This window comes from Myotis myotis, unplaced genomic scaffold (genome assembly GCF_014108235.1).
Source record: "Myotis myotis isolate mMyoMyo1 unplaced genomic scaffold, mMyoMyo1.p scaffold_m19_p_2, whole genome shotgun sequence".
NCBI classification, from domain to species: Eukaryota; Metazoa; Chordata; class Mammalia; order Chiroptera; family Vespertilionidae; genus Myotis; species Myotis myotis.
The window spans coordinates 68945535-68961642 of record NW_023416324.1 but is presented as its reverse complement, the minus strand read 5'-3'; positions in this window follow the sequence as shown (position 1 = coordinate 68961642).

The following is a 16108-nucleotide window of genomic DNA, read 5'->3' as shown; positions in this document are numbered from 1 at the left end:
CTAAAAAACAAACAAAAAAAGCCAATACAAAAGATCAATGAAACCAAGAGCTGGTTCTTTGAAAAGTTAAACAAGATTGATGAACCTGTAACCAGACTCATCAAGAAACAAAGAGAGGGGACCTAAATAAGTCAGAAATGAAAGAGATGAAGTAGCAACTGACATCACAAATAAATACAAAGAATTGTTAAATATTACAAACAACTATATGCCAAAATGGGATAACCTGGGTGAAATGGACAAATTCCTACAAACATACAATCTTCCAAAACTCAAATCAGGAAGAAGCAGAAAACCTGACTAGACCAATAACAACTAATAAAATTGAAGTAATAATCAACTCACAGTAAAAAAAAGTCTTGGACCAGATGGTTTCACAGGCTAATTTTATCAAACATCCAAAGAAGAACTAACACCTATACTCCTCAAACTATTCCATAAAATTCAAGAAGAGGGAAGACTTCCAAGCTCTTTTTAAAATTAGGCCAACATCCTAATTTCAAAGCCAGATAAAGACACTACAAAGAAAATGTTATGGGCCAATATCTCTGATGAACATCGATACCAAAATTCTTAAAAAAATATTAGCAAATCAAATCCAGCAATACAGTAAAAAGATCATACACCATGACCAAGTGGGATTTATTCCAGGAATTCAAAGCTGTTATGATACTAGCAAATCAATAAATGTGATACATCTCATAAACAAAATGAAGGATGAAAATCACATGGTCGTATCAATAGCTGCAGAAAAAGCATTAAACAAAATCCAACACCCATTTATGATTAAAAATTCAGCAAAGTGACCATACCTCAAAATAATAAAGGCCATATATGAAAAAAAGCCTACAGCAACATCATACTCAATGGACAAAAACTAAAAGCATTTCCCTTAAGATCAGGAACAACACAGGGGTGTCTGTTTTCACCACTCTTATTCAACATAGTACTAGAAGTTCTAGCCACAGTGATCAGAAAAGAAAAGACATCCAAATTGGAAAGGAGAAAGTAAAACTCTCATTATTTGCAGATAACATTGTATATAGAAAACCCTGAACACGTCACCAAAAATATTACTAGATCTTATCATTGAATTTGGTAAAATAGCAGGATATAAAATCAATATCCAGAAATCAGTGGCATTTCTTTATGTTTTTAGAGAAGAATGGAAAGGGAGATATAGAAAGATGGATGAGAGAGAACATCACTTAGCTGCCTCCTGCATGCTCCTCACTGGGGATTAAGCCTGCAACCCAGACATGTGCCCTGACTAGGACTCGAACCATGATTATTGAGCCACACATGCTGGGTTTGATGGCATTTCTACACACCACTAATGAACTATCAGAAAGAGAAACCAAAAAAACAACCCCATTTACCATTGCAAAAGGAAAATAAGAATAAACTTAAGGAGGTAAAAGACCTGTACTCAGTAAACTGTAGGACATTGAAGAACGAAATTGAAGAAGATACAAATAAATGGAAACATACACCGTTTTCATGGATTGGAAGAATTAACATCATTAAAATGTTCATACTACCCAAAGCAATCTGTAGATTCAACCCAATCCTTATTAAAATGCCAAAGGCATATTTCACAGATCTAGAAAAAATATTCCAAAAATGTATGTGGAATGATAAAAGACCCTGAATAGCCCCAGCAATCTTGAGAAAGAAGAACAAAGTTGGAGGGCTCACAATACCAAATATCAAATTATACTGCAAGGCCATTGTAATCAAAACAGCCTAGAACAAGCATAAGAACAGGCATATAGATCAATGGAACACAATAGAGAGCCCAGAAATCAATCCATGCCTTTATGGTCAATTAATATTTGACAAAGTATGTAAGAGCATACAATGGAGTAAAGACAGTCTATTCAATAAATGGTGCTGGGGAAATTGGACAGGTACATGCAAAAAAAAAAAAAAATGAAACTAGACCACCAACTTACACCATACACAAGAATAAACTCAAAATAGATAAAAGATGTAAGTTATGAGACCATAAAAATCCTAGAAGACATAATCAGTAAAATCTTAGCTATCTCATAGCAATATTTTTGCTAATATATCTTCTAGGTAAAGGAAAAAGAAACAAGTGGGACTACAAACTAAAAAGCACAGCAAGAGAAATGGAAGAAGTATTTGCCAATGATACCTCTGAAAAGGGGTTAATTTCCAAAATATATAAAGAACTTATATAACTCAACACCAATTGGAAGACAAACATCCAATTAAAAAATGGGCAAAGGACGTGAATAGACAGTTCTCTAAAGAAGACATTCAGGTGGCAGATAGACATGAAAAAATGTTCAACATCACTAATCATCATAGAGATGCAAGTTAAAACCACAGTGAGATATCGCCTCATACTAGCCAGAATGGCTACCATCAATATATTAACAAAACAAGTGCTGGAGAGGATGCAGAGAAAAGGGAATCCTTGTGAACTGTTGGTAGGAATGCAGACTGGTGCAGCCACTGTGGAAAGCAGTATGGAGTTTCCTCAAAATATTAAAAATAGAACTGCCTTTTGACCCAGCGATCCCTCCTCTGGGAATATATCCTAAGAATCCCGAAACACCAATCAGAAAGAATATATGCACCCCTGTGTTCATAGCAGTGTTTTTGACAATAGCCAAGATTGGGAAACAGCCCAAGTGCCCATCAGTAGATGAGTGGATAAAAAAGTGGTGGTACATTTACACAATGTAATACTACGTGACTGTCAAAAGGAAGGAACTCTTACCTTTTGCAACAGCATAGTTGGGCCTGGAGATTCTAATGCTAAGCAAACTAAGCCAGTCGGAAAAAGACAAATACCATATGATCTCACTTATATGTAGAATCTAATGAACAAACTGACAAAAATAGAACCAGGTTCATGGATACATGATACTGACTAACAGATGTGCAAGGGGAGGTAGGTGGGGCAGACAGGATGGACAAGGTGAAGAGAGTAGCCCATGGACACAGACAACAATGTGATTAGGACCAGAGGGAGGGGTTGGCGGGGTCTGGGTGGAGCTGGGCAAAGGGGGGAGAATGAGGGACATATGTAATATCAACAATAACAATTACATTTTTAGAAAAAGATTTCTTCTTTCAATCAGATTCCATTTATACCTTCTGTTTCTTTAGGGATTACTCATAATTTCTGATTAATCAAAATATACTTTTTTCCTTCCCAACATTGTTAAAGACTTCAAATTTATGTCAGTTTTTAAGGATCCTAAATATATGTTCAATCCAGATCTTGCTCTAAAATTAAGAAGCTAATACATAAATTATTGTGAATTTATAACCTTCCTTATTACCCTAAATCACTTCAGTGATTTAGTAGTCCTTGGTAAACTTTTAAGTGTGATAGTTTTAAGACATACTTTTACATGAAAGCCTTTTTTGTACTGATAATTCATTTAAATAGGCATATTACTCCCTTAAACCATTATGAAGTCATGTTATAAGAAAGACATAGTTATGCTTCAAAGCAGTGTTCTTTTTAGCTCCTCAAATCCTCTGTTTTATTTTTTTTTAAAATTTATTTGCTTATAACTTCTGTCAGTCTCTTTAGACTATCAGACCAGTGCTTTCTACTCACTGTAGACTTAGATGTATATTTCGTTAAGATACACAGAAATAGGTAAGGAATGAAAGTATTTGATTTTTTGGGGAAGTTAATCTAGAACATGGATTTTTAAAATGAGTAAGTTTTTTACACTGTGATTTAAATTTTGTATTCTACTTTTTCATTTCACGGTTTTTAGGTGATATTGTTACTCATTTCTCTTTGTTCCATGTGACCACGTTGCAAATTTGAAATGTTTGTTATGGTATCATTTCAGAACTGAAATATTTACTAAAGGTAAAAAATATTATGGTTTGTATTATGGTTTGTTGAGACCCCTGCTATTATTCATTTAGTGTTTTCAAGCTCTTTGATGAGATCTCTTGTCACTCAGAAGGCTAATACAATAAGTACTTCAGGTCATTCACTGGAAATATGGGAGAAACTTAGGTTTTCTCATATATTTAAAGATCCATTTTTCTTTGCTATATCCTCCTCCAACACAGCAGGCAATTGCCTTCTCCCTCAGACAAGCTCATATGGCTGGCTGTTTGGATTGCTGATCGGGAACTAAAATCAAAGGGTTGTAAATGGTAATACTGGCACAACAGTAAATTTTATTTTGTTCTCATGTCTTATTTTCTACTGAACTGCCTAAAACAACCAACATGAAGTATTTGCAATTAATACTGAATAAATTCAGCTAGGGCTCACTTTATGTAGGATTTACCATTAACCTTAACAAATTTATTAAATTTCATACCAGTAACCTTATAAATTTCATAACTCTTCAGAGGAATGTCTGGTCCTGTATTCTTCATTGCTATTTCTAGACTCTTCTACCTCTTTCCTCTGAAGATCTTCAGCTTTGAAGCACACACTATCAGACTGTATTACTTCTGCCCTTTGTTACAGTTATTTAACAATTCCCCACTGTGCCACAGCCCCGAAGATTTGTGGCTCCTACCCAGTCTCTGCAACACTACCCATATCCTAAATCTTGAAGAGTTCAATGTCCATGTGAAAGTGACAGCAAAAAAAGATTAATTTAGTCATGAAATTATCTTGGGGAAAAGTGTAATGGGTGAGGGAACAAGTGCAAAGACTGAAGCAGAGCATGCTTAGTGTGCAAAAAGGCTGGAGAAAAACAAGGAAAGTAGGCGATAAAGTTAGAGAAATAACGTAGAGGTTGGTCATGTAGGACCTCTATGTCAGTGTAAGGCATGTAAGATGATAAGATCTTTAACAAATTTATCCTTCCCCTCTTTTAGTCTCACTCTCATGGTCATGTATCCAGAATTGCATCTTTTTCTCAGTTTTAATATTCCTACTCTCTGAATTACCACTTTTTGTCCTTGCAGTTTTTTATTCTTACACTGACTAGTAATTCTTCATCCCCATTGATCTCACCACCTTTTTACTGACTCTCAACAGCTCCTCTTCTCCCCACTCTTGCTCTCCCTTACTCTCTTGATCCAAATTTTATTCATCAGTCCATCAAGATCACTCTCTTGTACTTCCTTATTCCTCTCTCACTTTGTGTACTCTCTTGGCAAAATCCCAACCCCCAAGTAAAGCAACTCTGCACACTTAGGATGTTTTCTTTTCCCATTAAAACAAAACAAAACATCCTCTTTTGGCCCCCACTATCGTCTCCAGCTACCAACCATTTCTATTTTTTCTTTTAAAACAAAGTTATTTGTCAGAGCCAGATACATAATAATCATGATAGAGGAGAACCAAGATGGCGGCATAGGTTAACGCGGGAGTTTGCTGCCTTGAACAACTACTTCAAAAGTGAAACTAAAAGACGGAACGGACATCACCCAGAATCACAGGAACGCTGGCTGAGTGGAAGTCCTACAACTAGGAGGAAAGAGAAACGCATACGGACACTCAGAAGAGGCGCAGTGCTGAAGTCAAATTCTGAGGTGCGGAGTGCGCGGAGCGGGCTGGCGGCGGAGGGCGCGGTTGGCGTTTTCAATCGGGAGGGAGTCGCAGACTCTGAGCTCCAGATACGGGCGAGTCTTTAGGGACCCAGACTCAAACGGGAGAAGCGGGACTGTCTGGCTTCGGTCAGAGCGAGTGCAGTTTTCTCTCCGAGGTTTGCAGCGGTTGCTGGGACTCAGAGAGGCAGAGCCCCGGGGACAGGACTGAGAGCCGCCATAACTGCTCTCTCCAGCCCACCCTGTTGATCCTGTGCAACCCGCCCTGCCCAAGCCCTGCACAGAGGCATTTGCCGGATAGCCTCAGGCAAAGGCTAGATTAGCACCTCCCTAGAGGACAGAAATTCTCTCACTGCAGACACAGCTGATTCTCACAGCCACTTGGCCTGGAGGTCAAACCCTCCCTGGTATTAGCTACAACAATCAAGGCTTAACTGCAAGACTGCGCACAAAGACCACTAGGGGGTGCACCAAGAAAGCATAACAAAATGCGGAGACAAAGAAACAGGACAAAATTGTCCATGGAGGATATAGAGTTCAGAACCACACTTTTAAGGTCTCTCAAGAACTGTTTAGAAGCCGCCGATAAACTTAATGAGATCTACAAGAAAACTAATGAGATCCTCGATGTTATGATGGGGAACCAACTAGAAATTAAGCATACACGGACTGAAATAACGAATATTATATAGACTCCCGACAGCAGACCAGAGGAGCGCAAGAATCAAGTCAATGATTTGAAATGCGAAGAAGCAAAAAACACCCAACCGGAGGGGCGGAATGAAAAAAGAATCCAAAAATGTGAGGATAGTGTAAGGAGCCTCTGGGACAGCTTCAAGCGTACCAACATCAGAATTATAGGGGTGCCAGAAGAAGAGAGAGAGCAAGATATTGAAAACCTATTTGAAGAAATAATGACAGAAAACTTCCCCCACCTGGTGAAAGAAATGGACTTACAGGTCCAAGAAGCGCGGAGAACCCCAAACAAAAGGAATCCAAAGAGGACCACACCAAGACACATCATAATTAAAATGCCAAGAGCAAAAGACAAAGAGAGAATCTTAAAAGCAGCAAGAGAAAGAAACTCAGTTACCTACAAGGGAATACCCATACGACTGTCAACTGATTTCTCAACAGAAACTTTGCAGGCCAGAAGGGAATGGCAAGAAATATTCAAAGTGATGAATACCAAGAACCTACAACCAAGATTACTTTATCCAGCAAAGCTATCATTCAGAATTGAAGGTCAGATAAAGAGCTTCACAGATAAGGAAAAGCTAAAGGAGTTCATCACCACCAAACCAGGATTATATGAAATGCTGAAAGGTATCCTTTAAGAAGAGGACGAGGAAGAAAAAGGTAAAGATACAAATTATGAACAACAAATATACATCTATCAACAAGTGAATCTAAGAATCAAGTGAATAAATAATCTGATGAACAGAATGAACTGGTGATTATAATAGAATCAGGGACATAGAAAGGGAATGGACTGACTATTCTTGGGGGGGAAAGGGGTGTGGGAGATGCGGGAAGAGACTGGACAAAAATCGTGCACCTATGGATGAGGACAGTGGGTGGGGAGTGAGGGCGGAGGGTGGGGCAGGAACTGGGAGGAGGGGAGTTATGGGGGGAAAAAAGAGGAACAAATGTAATAATCTGAACAATAAAGATTTAATTTAAAAAATAATAAAAAATAAAAATAAAAAAATAATAATCATGATAATCTATACACATAAAAGCCTAAGCCACTGGACAACCTGCCGGTAGCTATGATGCACATTGACCACCAGGGGGCAGACACAACACAGGAGCTGCCACCTGGTGGTTAGCGCTCTCACAGTGGGAGTGCTACTCAGCTGACAGGCGCCAGACCCGGCTGATGGCTGGCCAGTGCAGCTGCGGTGGTGCACGCCTCTTCTGTGTACACTCCCCCTGCGTGCCAAGCAGCAGCGGCAGGCACAGCGGGACCGGGATGAGCAGGAGCCAGGGCTCGGGCTCCTCCCCGGCCACCTGCTGCTTCACGCATTACTTCATGCTGTGCAGGATCAACATGGACAGCGGGCTGGAGCCCAACGAGCTGACAGGTAAGGTCAGGCTGCGGGAGTGGAGTTCACTCATCCCCGCAGGCCAGGCTGAGGGACCCCACCAGTACACAATTCCGTGCACCAGGCCTCTAGTACATAATAATAGATAACATTTATTGAGCATTTTCTGTGTGCCAGGCACTATTCCACATATTTTACATAATTTATTCTCGTAGTAATCCAATGACGCAGAAAATACCATCTTTTGCAATGAGAAGAATGTGTGAAGTGCTTACTTCCCCAACAGCTGGCAAATAATGAAGCTGGAATTCAAATCCAGTCAATCTGGTATCAGAGCCTATCTGTGCTCTTAACTATTAAGACTAAAGCTAAGTATGTTCTAAATCTCCATTCATTCACATTAGCAGCACACTCCAATTTCCAAGAATGAGTAGCCTACCCTAATCTCATTCCTCATGAGTGGTAATGCTAAGCCCAGCAGGTTCTGGCTGCTAGACGTATTATAAGGTGGAGCTTTTCATTTATCAGCTTAGAAGTGATTGCTTTTGGCTGAGGACTCTTTCTGTCTTGTAATCTTTTGACTTTAACTCTTTTTGGTTTCCTTGTGCTTTGTATTTCTCTCTTATATTTCACATAAGTTAGTAGAAGCTTATAGGATGCTAAACAGTAACCAGAGTGGGGTCCAGGGAAAGGGGGTTATAGATTTTTCTCATCCTGATCTGTAGCCCAGAAAAGAATCCCTGAACTGAATCAGATTAGTAAGAAACAAAACTTTATCTGAATTGCACCCTCTGCAGTTGCTACTTTGGAATCTGATGGCAGTAGGTGGCAGATTTTTTTTTTTTTTTTTTTAAAGCATATCTACCAGGGTGGTGGGAGACAGAACCTACTAATTACATAATGGAGTTACTTTCTTAGATCCCACTGACACTTCCCTAGAGAACAACTTACTAAAGAAGTGCCTATAATCCATTACTAGTCACTTCTTTCTTTGGAGAGGGAGGAATTCAGTTAAACATTCAATATGAATATTTTGTAAATAACTACTTAAAGTTTTAAAGAGTAAATCCTCAAGATCGGTTCAGTTTTTAAGTTTTAAGAGCAAGGAAACTTCAGAATCACTGTAGCTGACTACTAATCTCATTCTCATTGGCAGACCTGGCAGAGGTCACATGCCCCTTCCTAAACAATACTGACGAGGGGAAGGGATTCCCGTGATTGGCTTTTCCCTTTCCTGGCTAAAACAGGTTGTGGAATCAAACTCCATCCCTGTAGGAAAGTTGTTAGTATTTCTTATTTACTGTTTTTTGTTCACTTAATTTTTTTGGCTCCTTAAACGTTATCCTCGTGTCAGAGATAGTTTAAAACTCTCATTATAAAGAGCAGGCAGACTTTTCCCAGCCATGCTGTTGCCTCTCCCACCCACCCCTGTACCCCATTAAATGTAGTTTTACCTTCCTGTACCCACACATGTTTTAATTACATTCAGTTTGCAAAAAAAAAAAAAATGTTGAATTTTATTAGTTCACAATGAACATTCTAACCCGTTCACAAGGAACTGATGTTAACGTGAAGTCACTAAAAGGTAATCAAGAATTGACCTACAAACTCCCATGCTGAATGCAAATCCAAGCATTTCCCAAGTGGTTTCTTTTCACTGTGGAAGTTTTATTTCTTAGAAAACAAAGCTGAACAATTTTGCCAAACCAGCCTAAATTTGATAGACGATCTCCACTGGTCCTTTAGGAGTCATATCTGAAACATTTCTCTCTTGAATTCTAAAGAAAACATATAACTTAGGAGAAACTCTTGGCATAAGAATTTTAAATCCTATATGCTTTTTCCCCTGTAAGTTTAAATTCTTTATTGTTTAAAGTATTACATATGTCTCCTTTTTCCTCCATTGACCTCTCCCCAGCCACTCCCACCCCCCAGCACATGCCCTCACCCCCCTACTGTCTGTGTCTATTGGTTATGCTTATATGCATGCATACAAGTCCTTTGGTTGATCTCTTACCCCTCCCCTGCCTTCCCTCTGAGGTTTGATGGTCTGTTTGATGCTTCTATGTCTCTGGATCTATTTTTGTTCATGTTGTTCATGTAGTTTATGTTGTTCATTATATTCCTCAAATGAGTGAGATCATGTGGTATTTATCTTTCTCCGACTGGCTTATTTCATTTAGCATAATGCTCTCCAGTTCCATCCATGCTGTTGCAAATGGTAGGAATTCCTTCTTTTTTACAGCAGTGTAGTATTCCATTGTGTAGATGTACCACAGTTTTTTAATCCACTCATCTGCTGATGGTCACTTAGGCTGTTTCCAAATCTTAGCTATTGTAAATTGTGCTACTGTGAACATAGGGGTGCATATATTGTTTCTGATTGGTGTTTCTGATTTCTTGGGATATATTCCTAGAAGTGGAATTAGTTGAATCTTTAGAACTATGGCCTCATTATTTTTAGTAAATAAAGCATTTTCATATTAATATTTTTTTTAAAAAAGAGCAGTATTATCAAGAGTTGCAAAGATCAAGAATATAACAATCTGGCCCAAGATTTTTCTGTGACGAATCCAGTTGTGCCCGTGTTGGATGAATGTTGCCACGTCCTCTTGCAGAGAAGGGCTTTTGTATGCATTTAATGTAAATACTAATCCTTACCGCAGGTCCTTCAGGTTGATGCCAATAGTGCGGATGAGGACAAAATCGTGTTTATACTAAGAAATGCTCCAGAGGAATTACATATTGAGTAAGAGTGGTAGAGAAAACAAGAGGGTTGGCAAGGCCTCACAGGTGAAGGTCATTTCTGAAAGAGACCATGGAATAGAAATAGCACTAATAGGTGCTAGGAAGGAGACTTGTTAGAGCAGTTTCCATCTCCACCAGTGGATATACTTGAATGAAGAGTTAACCAGAAGACAAAACAAAAGACAAATGCTTTGTTTTCTTATGGACTAGAGCTGAGGGAAAGGGAAGTATTCTACGGGGAAATTTTTTGTTTAAACTGATGAAGGAAAGAAGAGAACTTCTATTTCGAAAGTACTTCTGTTTCACCGTCATTGCCACTGATTTTCACACAGCTACTTTCTCTGATACTGTAACACTACTGGAAACATCCGAATGGCAAATACAATTTTCTCCTGACCATAGGAAAGAAGAAGTCCTTTTTCCATGATGTAAATAACAAAATGATGGCACTTCTTGCTGTGGAGGCTGATAATGGTGAAATGATGATGATGACAGTGACAAAGGCATAGTTGAAGTCTAATGGCTGTTAGGGGAACGAAATGGGAGTAGTGGGAAGAATACTAAACCAAGTACCATAATTTGATTTTTAAGACTGGGTTATTCCCTATTTTAGCCAAACACAAGACCCTGAATTCATAATTGTGTTTAGTTTTCCTATCATGAGGAAGCGGACTCTTTGAGCTCTTGTTCTCCTACCTCTAAAATTCTGTAATTACAACAGAAAGTGTCCATGCTAACCCTAAAAACTAGCCCGAACAGTATTAAGAATATAAAAAATAGCATGAAGAGTAAGGTGTCCTTTAAATAAGTTTATGCTTACTTATAATTGGTTTATGTAACAATTGTTTTTTCTGGAATCTACCTCAGAAAAGGCTGTAGAGTTCATTTAAGCAAAAATAAAAGGCAGAACTGATAACACATCATATCACCACATGGAGGCTGGCAATTAGACATAAAGCCAGACAAAATCACAGAGAGCCATAAATAAAAAAGAGTCTTAATGTGATTTAAATACCGTGACTGAGTTGCATTCAGTGTCAGCCTGGTCACCAAGTCCAATGCGACATAGAGATGTATTCTAGCAAAAGACTTCTGCATCCACCATCTGGCCCCTGACTCGGGGAACACATCTCACTGAATGACACATAACCCAGTGGGATGCCCCAAATTTGCTTAAACATGAGCACACCCTCTTCTCATAACAAAGGCCGCTTATAACCCTAATTTTATATTCTGTAAACTATGTCCCAGAAATTATTAAAGCCACGGTCTTCTGGGTAGGACTATAAATGTTTATAGATTTTCTTTCCTTTGTGAAAGCCACAATTTCCAAAAATACTGTAAATTTCAGCTTACATTGAAAAGCCCCATTAGATGCACTTTAAAAATTCATCCTTTGTGTGGTAAAATAGAACTAAGCTGTGTGTGACTAGGTAATCTGACCCTCCAAACACAAGAGTTTGAGCAGAGAGTTCCAAAAATCAGAGCTGCCGTTCTTTGTCACAACCTCCTGGTAGGTATGTAAAGTGAATACTACTAAGGAAAAATTTCTCTAAGATTTAGACTTTTTGGTTTATGCCATAAACTGTTTTTAGACATATTCCAGTATAAAGGCAATCATATCAGTCTCTAGTCTCTAAGAAACCATCTACTGGACTTCTTTTAGTTTTTATTAGTTTGGAAATATTGTACACTTCAGGATGAGCAGTATTACTTACCTAAATGGAAAGGGGTGTGTGTGTGTGTGTGTGTGTGTGTGTGTGTGTGTGTGTGTGTTTGTGTGTGTGTGTGTGTGTGTTTTAAGTAAATTATTGGCATTCCTCAGACTACTAAATATTTTATTGGCTGTTGGAAAGGAAGGAGATTACATTATAGCCTTTTCTGTTATTTACTTTATTATTTAAAAAAAAATTTTTTTTATTGATTTCAGAGAGGAAGGGAGAGGGAGAGAGAGATAGAAACATCAATGATGAGAGAGAATGATTGATTGGTTGCCTCCTGCACACAACCCAGGCATGTGCCCTTGACCAGAATCAAACCTGGGACCCTTCAGTCCGCAGGCCGACACTCTATCCATTGAGCCAAACTGGTTAGGGCTGCCTTTTCTGTTATTTTAAAAGTATTCCAAATCTACAATCACTAGTTTAAATACTCAGGACTTTTTGATGGTCTGTGGTGCCTTTTTGACAAAGATAAATGCTGGAAGAAGGAGCAATATGTGGAAATTGGGGTAACAGTTAATCATTTTCTTCAGTTATATAAAACTGTATCCCATTGTTGGAATAAGATGAGAAAACCTTACTCAAGAACTGAACTGCCTTTTTTTCAATCCTTACCCAAGGGTATGTTTTTATTGATTTTTAGAGACAACGAGAAAGGGGGAGATAGAGAAACATCCATGTGAGAGAAATATTAATCAGTTGCCTCCTGTACATGCCCAGACTGGGGATAGACCTTGCAACCTGGCATGTACCCTGACCAGGAATGGGACCTACAACCTTTTGGTGTATAAGATGATGCTCCAACCAACTGAGAGCCACCCAACCAGAACTGAGCTGCTTACATTTTTTTAAAATTTTACTGTTGAGAGTATTACTGATGTCCTTCTTTTTTCCCCCCTTTGTCCCCCCTCCTCCCATTTCCCACCCTGTCCAGGCCTTCACCACCTTATTGTCTGTGTCCATAGGTAATGTATATCTATACTAATAAAAGGGTAATATGCTAATTAGACCAGGAGACCTTCCAGACAAAGCCATGGTGGCGGGGCAGAGGTGGTTAGGGGCGATCAGGCCAGGAGGGGAGAAAAGCTGAGGGTGATCAGACTGGCAGGGTGGGGCAGTTGGGGGCCAGCAGACTGGCTGGGGGGGGGGGCAGTTGGGGGCAAGCAGGCCGGCAGGCAGAGTGGTTAGGGGTAATCAGGCAGGCAAGCGAGTGGTTAGGAGCCAGCGGTCCCAGATTGTGAGAGGGATGTCCCAGATTGGAGAGGGTGCAGGCCGATCTGAGGGACAACCCTCCCCCCCCCCACCTCTGGCATGAATTTCCTGCACCAGGCCACTAGTATGCATATAAGATCTTTGATTAATCTCTTCCCACCCCACCTCCCCGCTTTTCTCTGAGATTTGTCAGTCTGTTCCATGCTTCTGATTATATTTTATTCATCAGTTTATTTTGTTTATTAGATTTCTTGTTCATTTATTTTGATTTTTAGATTCAATTGTTGATAGATATATATTTATTGCCATTTTATGGTTCATATTTTTTATCTTCTTTTTCTTAAAAGATACCCTTTAACATTTCATATAATATTGATTTGGTGGTGATGAACTCCTGTAGCTTTTTCTTGTCTGTGAAGCTCTTTATATGACCTTCAATTCTAAATGATAGCTTTGCTGGGTAGAATAATCTTGGTTGTAGGTTCTTGCTATTCATCACTTTGAATATTTCTTGCCACTCCCTTCTGGCCTGCAAAGTTTCTGTTGAGAAATTGGCTGACAGTCATATAGGCACTCCCTGTAGGTAAACTGCTTTTCTCTCGCTGCTTTTAAATTCTCTCTGTCTTTAACCCTTGGCATTTTAATTACGATGTATCATGGTGTGGACCTCTTTGGATTTCTCTTATTTGGGACTCTCTGTGCTTCCTGGACTTGTAAGTCTATTTCTTTCACCAGGTAGGGAGGTTTTCTGTCATTATTTCTTCAAATAGGTTTTCAATACCTTGCTTTCTCTCTTTTCTCCTTATGACATCCCTATAATGTGAATGTTGGTACACTTGAGGTTGTCCCAGAGGCTCCTTACACTATCTTCATATTTTTGGTTTCTTTTCTTTTTGCTCTTCTGATTAGGTGTTTTTTGCTTTTTCGTATTCCAAATCGTTGATTTGATTCTCAGAATCCTCTACTCTGCTGTTGAATCTTTGTAAATTATTCTTTATTGCAGTTAGTGTATGCTTAATTTTTCATGTTTTTGAAATTCTTACTAAGATCCTTAAAAATCTGACTCAAAGTCCCTTGAATCTCTCATGAATATTCTTGAGCAACCCTATAACCGTTGTTTTAAACTCTGTATTCAGTAATTTGCTTCCATTTCTTTAATTTGTGCTATATTGCTTTGTCTCCTCGTTTTGGCTGCTTCCCTGTGTTTGTTTCTTTGTATTAGATAGAGCTGCTATGTATCTTGGAATTGGTAGAGTGGCCTGTGTAGTAGGTGTCCTGTAGGTCCCAGTGGCTCAGCCTCCCCAGTCACCTGAGCTAGACAGTCCAGGTGCACCCCTGTCTGGGCTGTGTGCACAATCTTGTTGTAGTTGAGCCTTGATTGCTGTTGGTGTCATGGGAGGAACTGACTTCCAGGCCAATTGGCTGTGAGGACCAGCTGCCACTACAATGGAAAAGCTCCTGTGCAGGAGACACCCCTATGGAGCAGAACTTGCTTCATTGGGACTTAGGTGCTTATTGGGTCTGCCCCTTCCCCTTAAGTGTGTCACTTGTGGATGAGTAGAGTTGTAATCTGGTGTGGCCTGAAGCTGTCCACTGGGTGCCCTGGTTCTGGGCCTCCTGGCAGGAGCTACAGAGCAATCTGCAGATTGTTGCTACTTGTATTGGGCTAGCAAGTGCCCAGGCAAGAGCCATGTGTAGCAAGGAAGGCTGGTGCTAGTGCTAAATCTTGGGCCTTTTATTGATAGTTTTGGGGGCATGCTGACATCAGCTGCTGCTTTGTTTGAGAGATTTTAGGAAAGTCTGAAGCCTGAGCCAGAACAGGCCATTCATGTGGAAAAGACACTGCAAATAGCTTGGGTGGGACTGCAAATTGGATGGGGCAGGGTCTCAGGGAATCACCAGGGCAGAGTGAACAGTGTGGGCCAGGCTGATGGAGACTCATATATGGCTGCCAGTCAGCTTTATGACAGAGGGATTTCCCAGCACAGACACAGTGACCCCTGCGAGCACCCCCATCTGGGAGAAAGCTGCCCCTGAATTCCTGCCTTGATGCCAATCAATTTCCTCCCTGTGCTCTCCCCCCCACTCGCCACCTGAGCTATTGGAGCTCAGAGGAAGCAGGACTATGTAAGGGGAACTCTGTGGGACTCCAGGAGCCTCCATGTCACTCAGCCACAATCCCTGCTGGTTTTTACAGCCTGAAGTTATGGGGCTTCTCCTCCCAGCTCTGGAACCCTGGGCTGGTATGGGGCTGGGACCCCTTGTTTCTCACAGGAGGCCTCTTCAGTGGAGATATCCCTCCTGATTTAAAAAAAAAAAAAAAAGCATACATGGGTGTCGGACCAGCCTGTTCTGTGCCTCTGCCCCTCCTGCCAGCCTCAATGTGCTTTCTTCTTTACTTCGATAGTTGTAGGACTTCCATTCAGCCATATTTCAGGTAGTTCTGAATGATGGTTGTTCTGTATTTTAGTTGTAATTTTTTAAAAATATATATTTTATTGATTTTTTACAGAGAGGAAGGGAGAGGGATAGAGAGTTAGAAACATCGATGAGAGAGAAACATCAACCCGCTGCCTCCTGCACACCCCCTACTGGGGATGTGCCCGCAACCAAGGTACATGCCCTTGACCGGAATCGAATCCAGGACCTTTCAGTCTGCAGGCCAACACTCTGTCCACTGAGCCAAACCGGTTAGGGCTAGTTGTAATTTTTATGTGGTTGTGGGAGGCAGTGAGTACCGAGGTTTACCTATGCCACCATCTTGGTTCTCCTGCTCGAGCTGCTTGCTTTTAATAGAAGTAAAAAGAAATAGAAACAGAATCCTTTAGACACAGTAAACTCAAAGATGAAGGAGTTAGTATC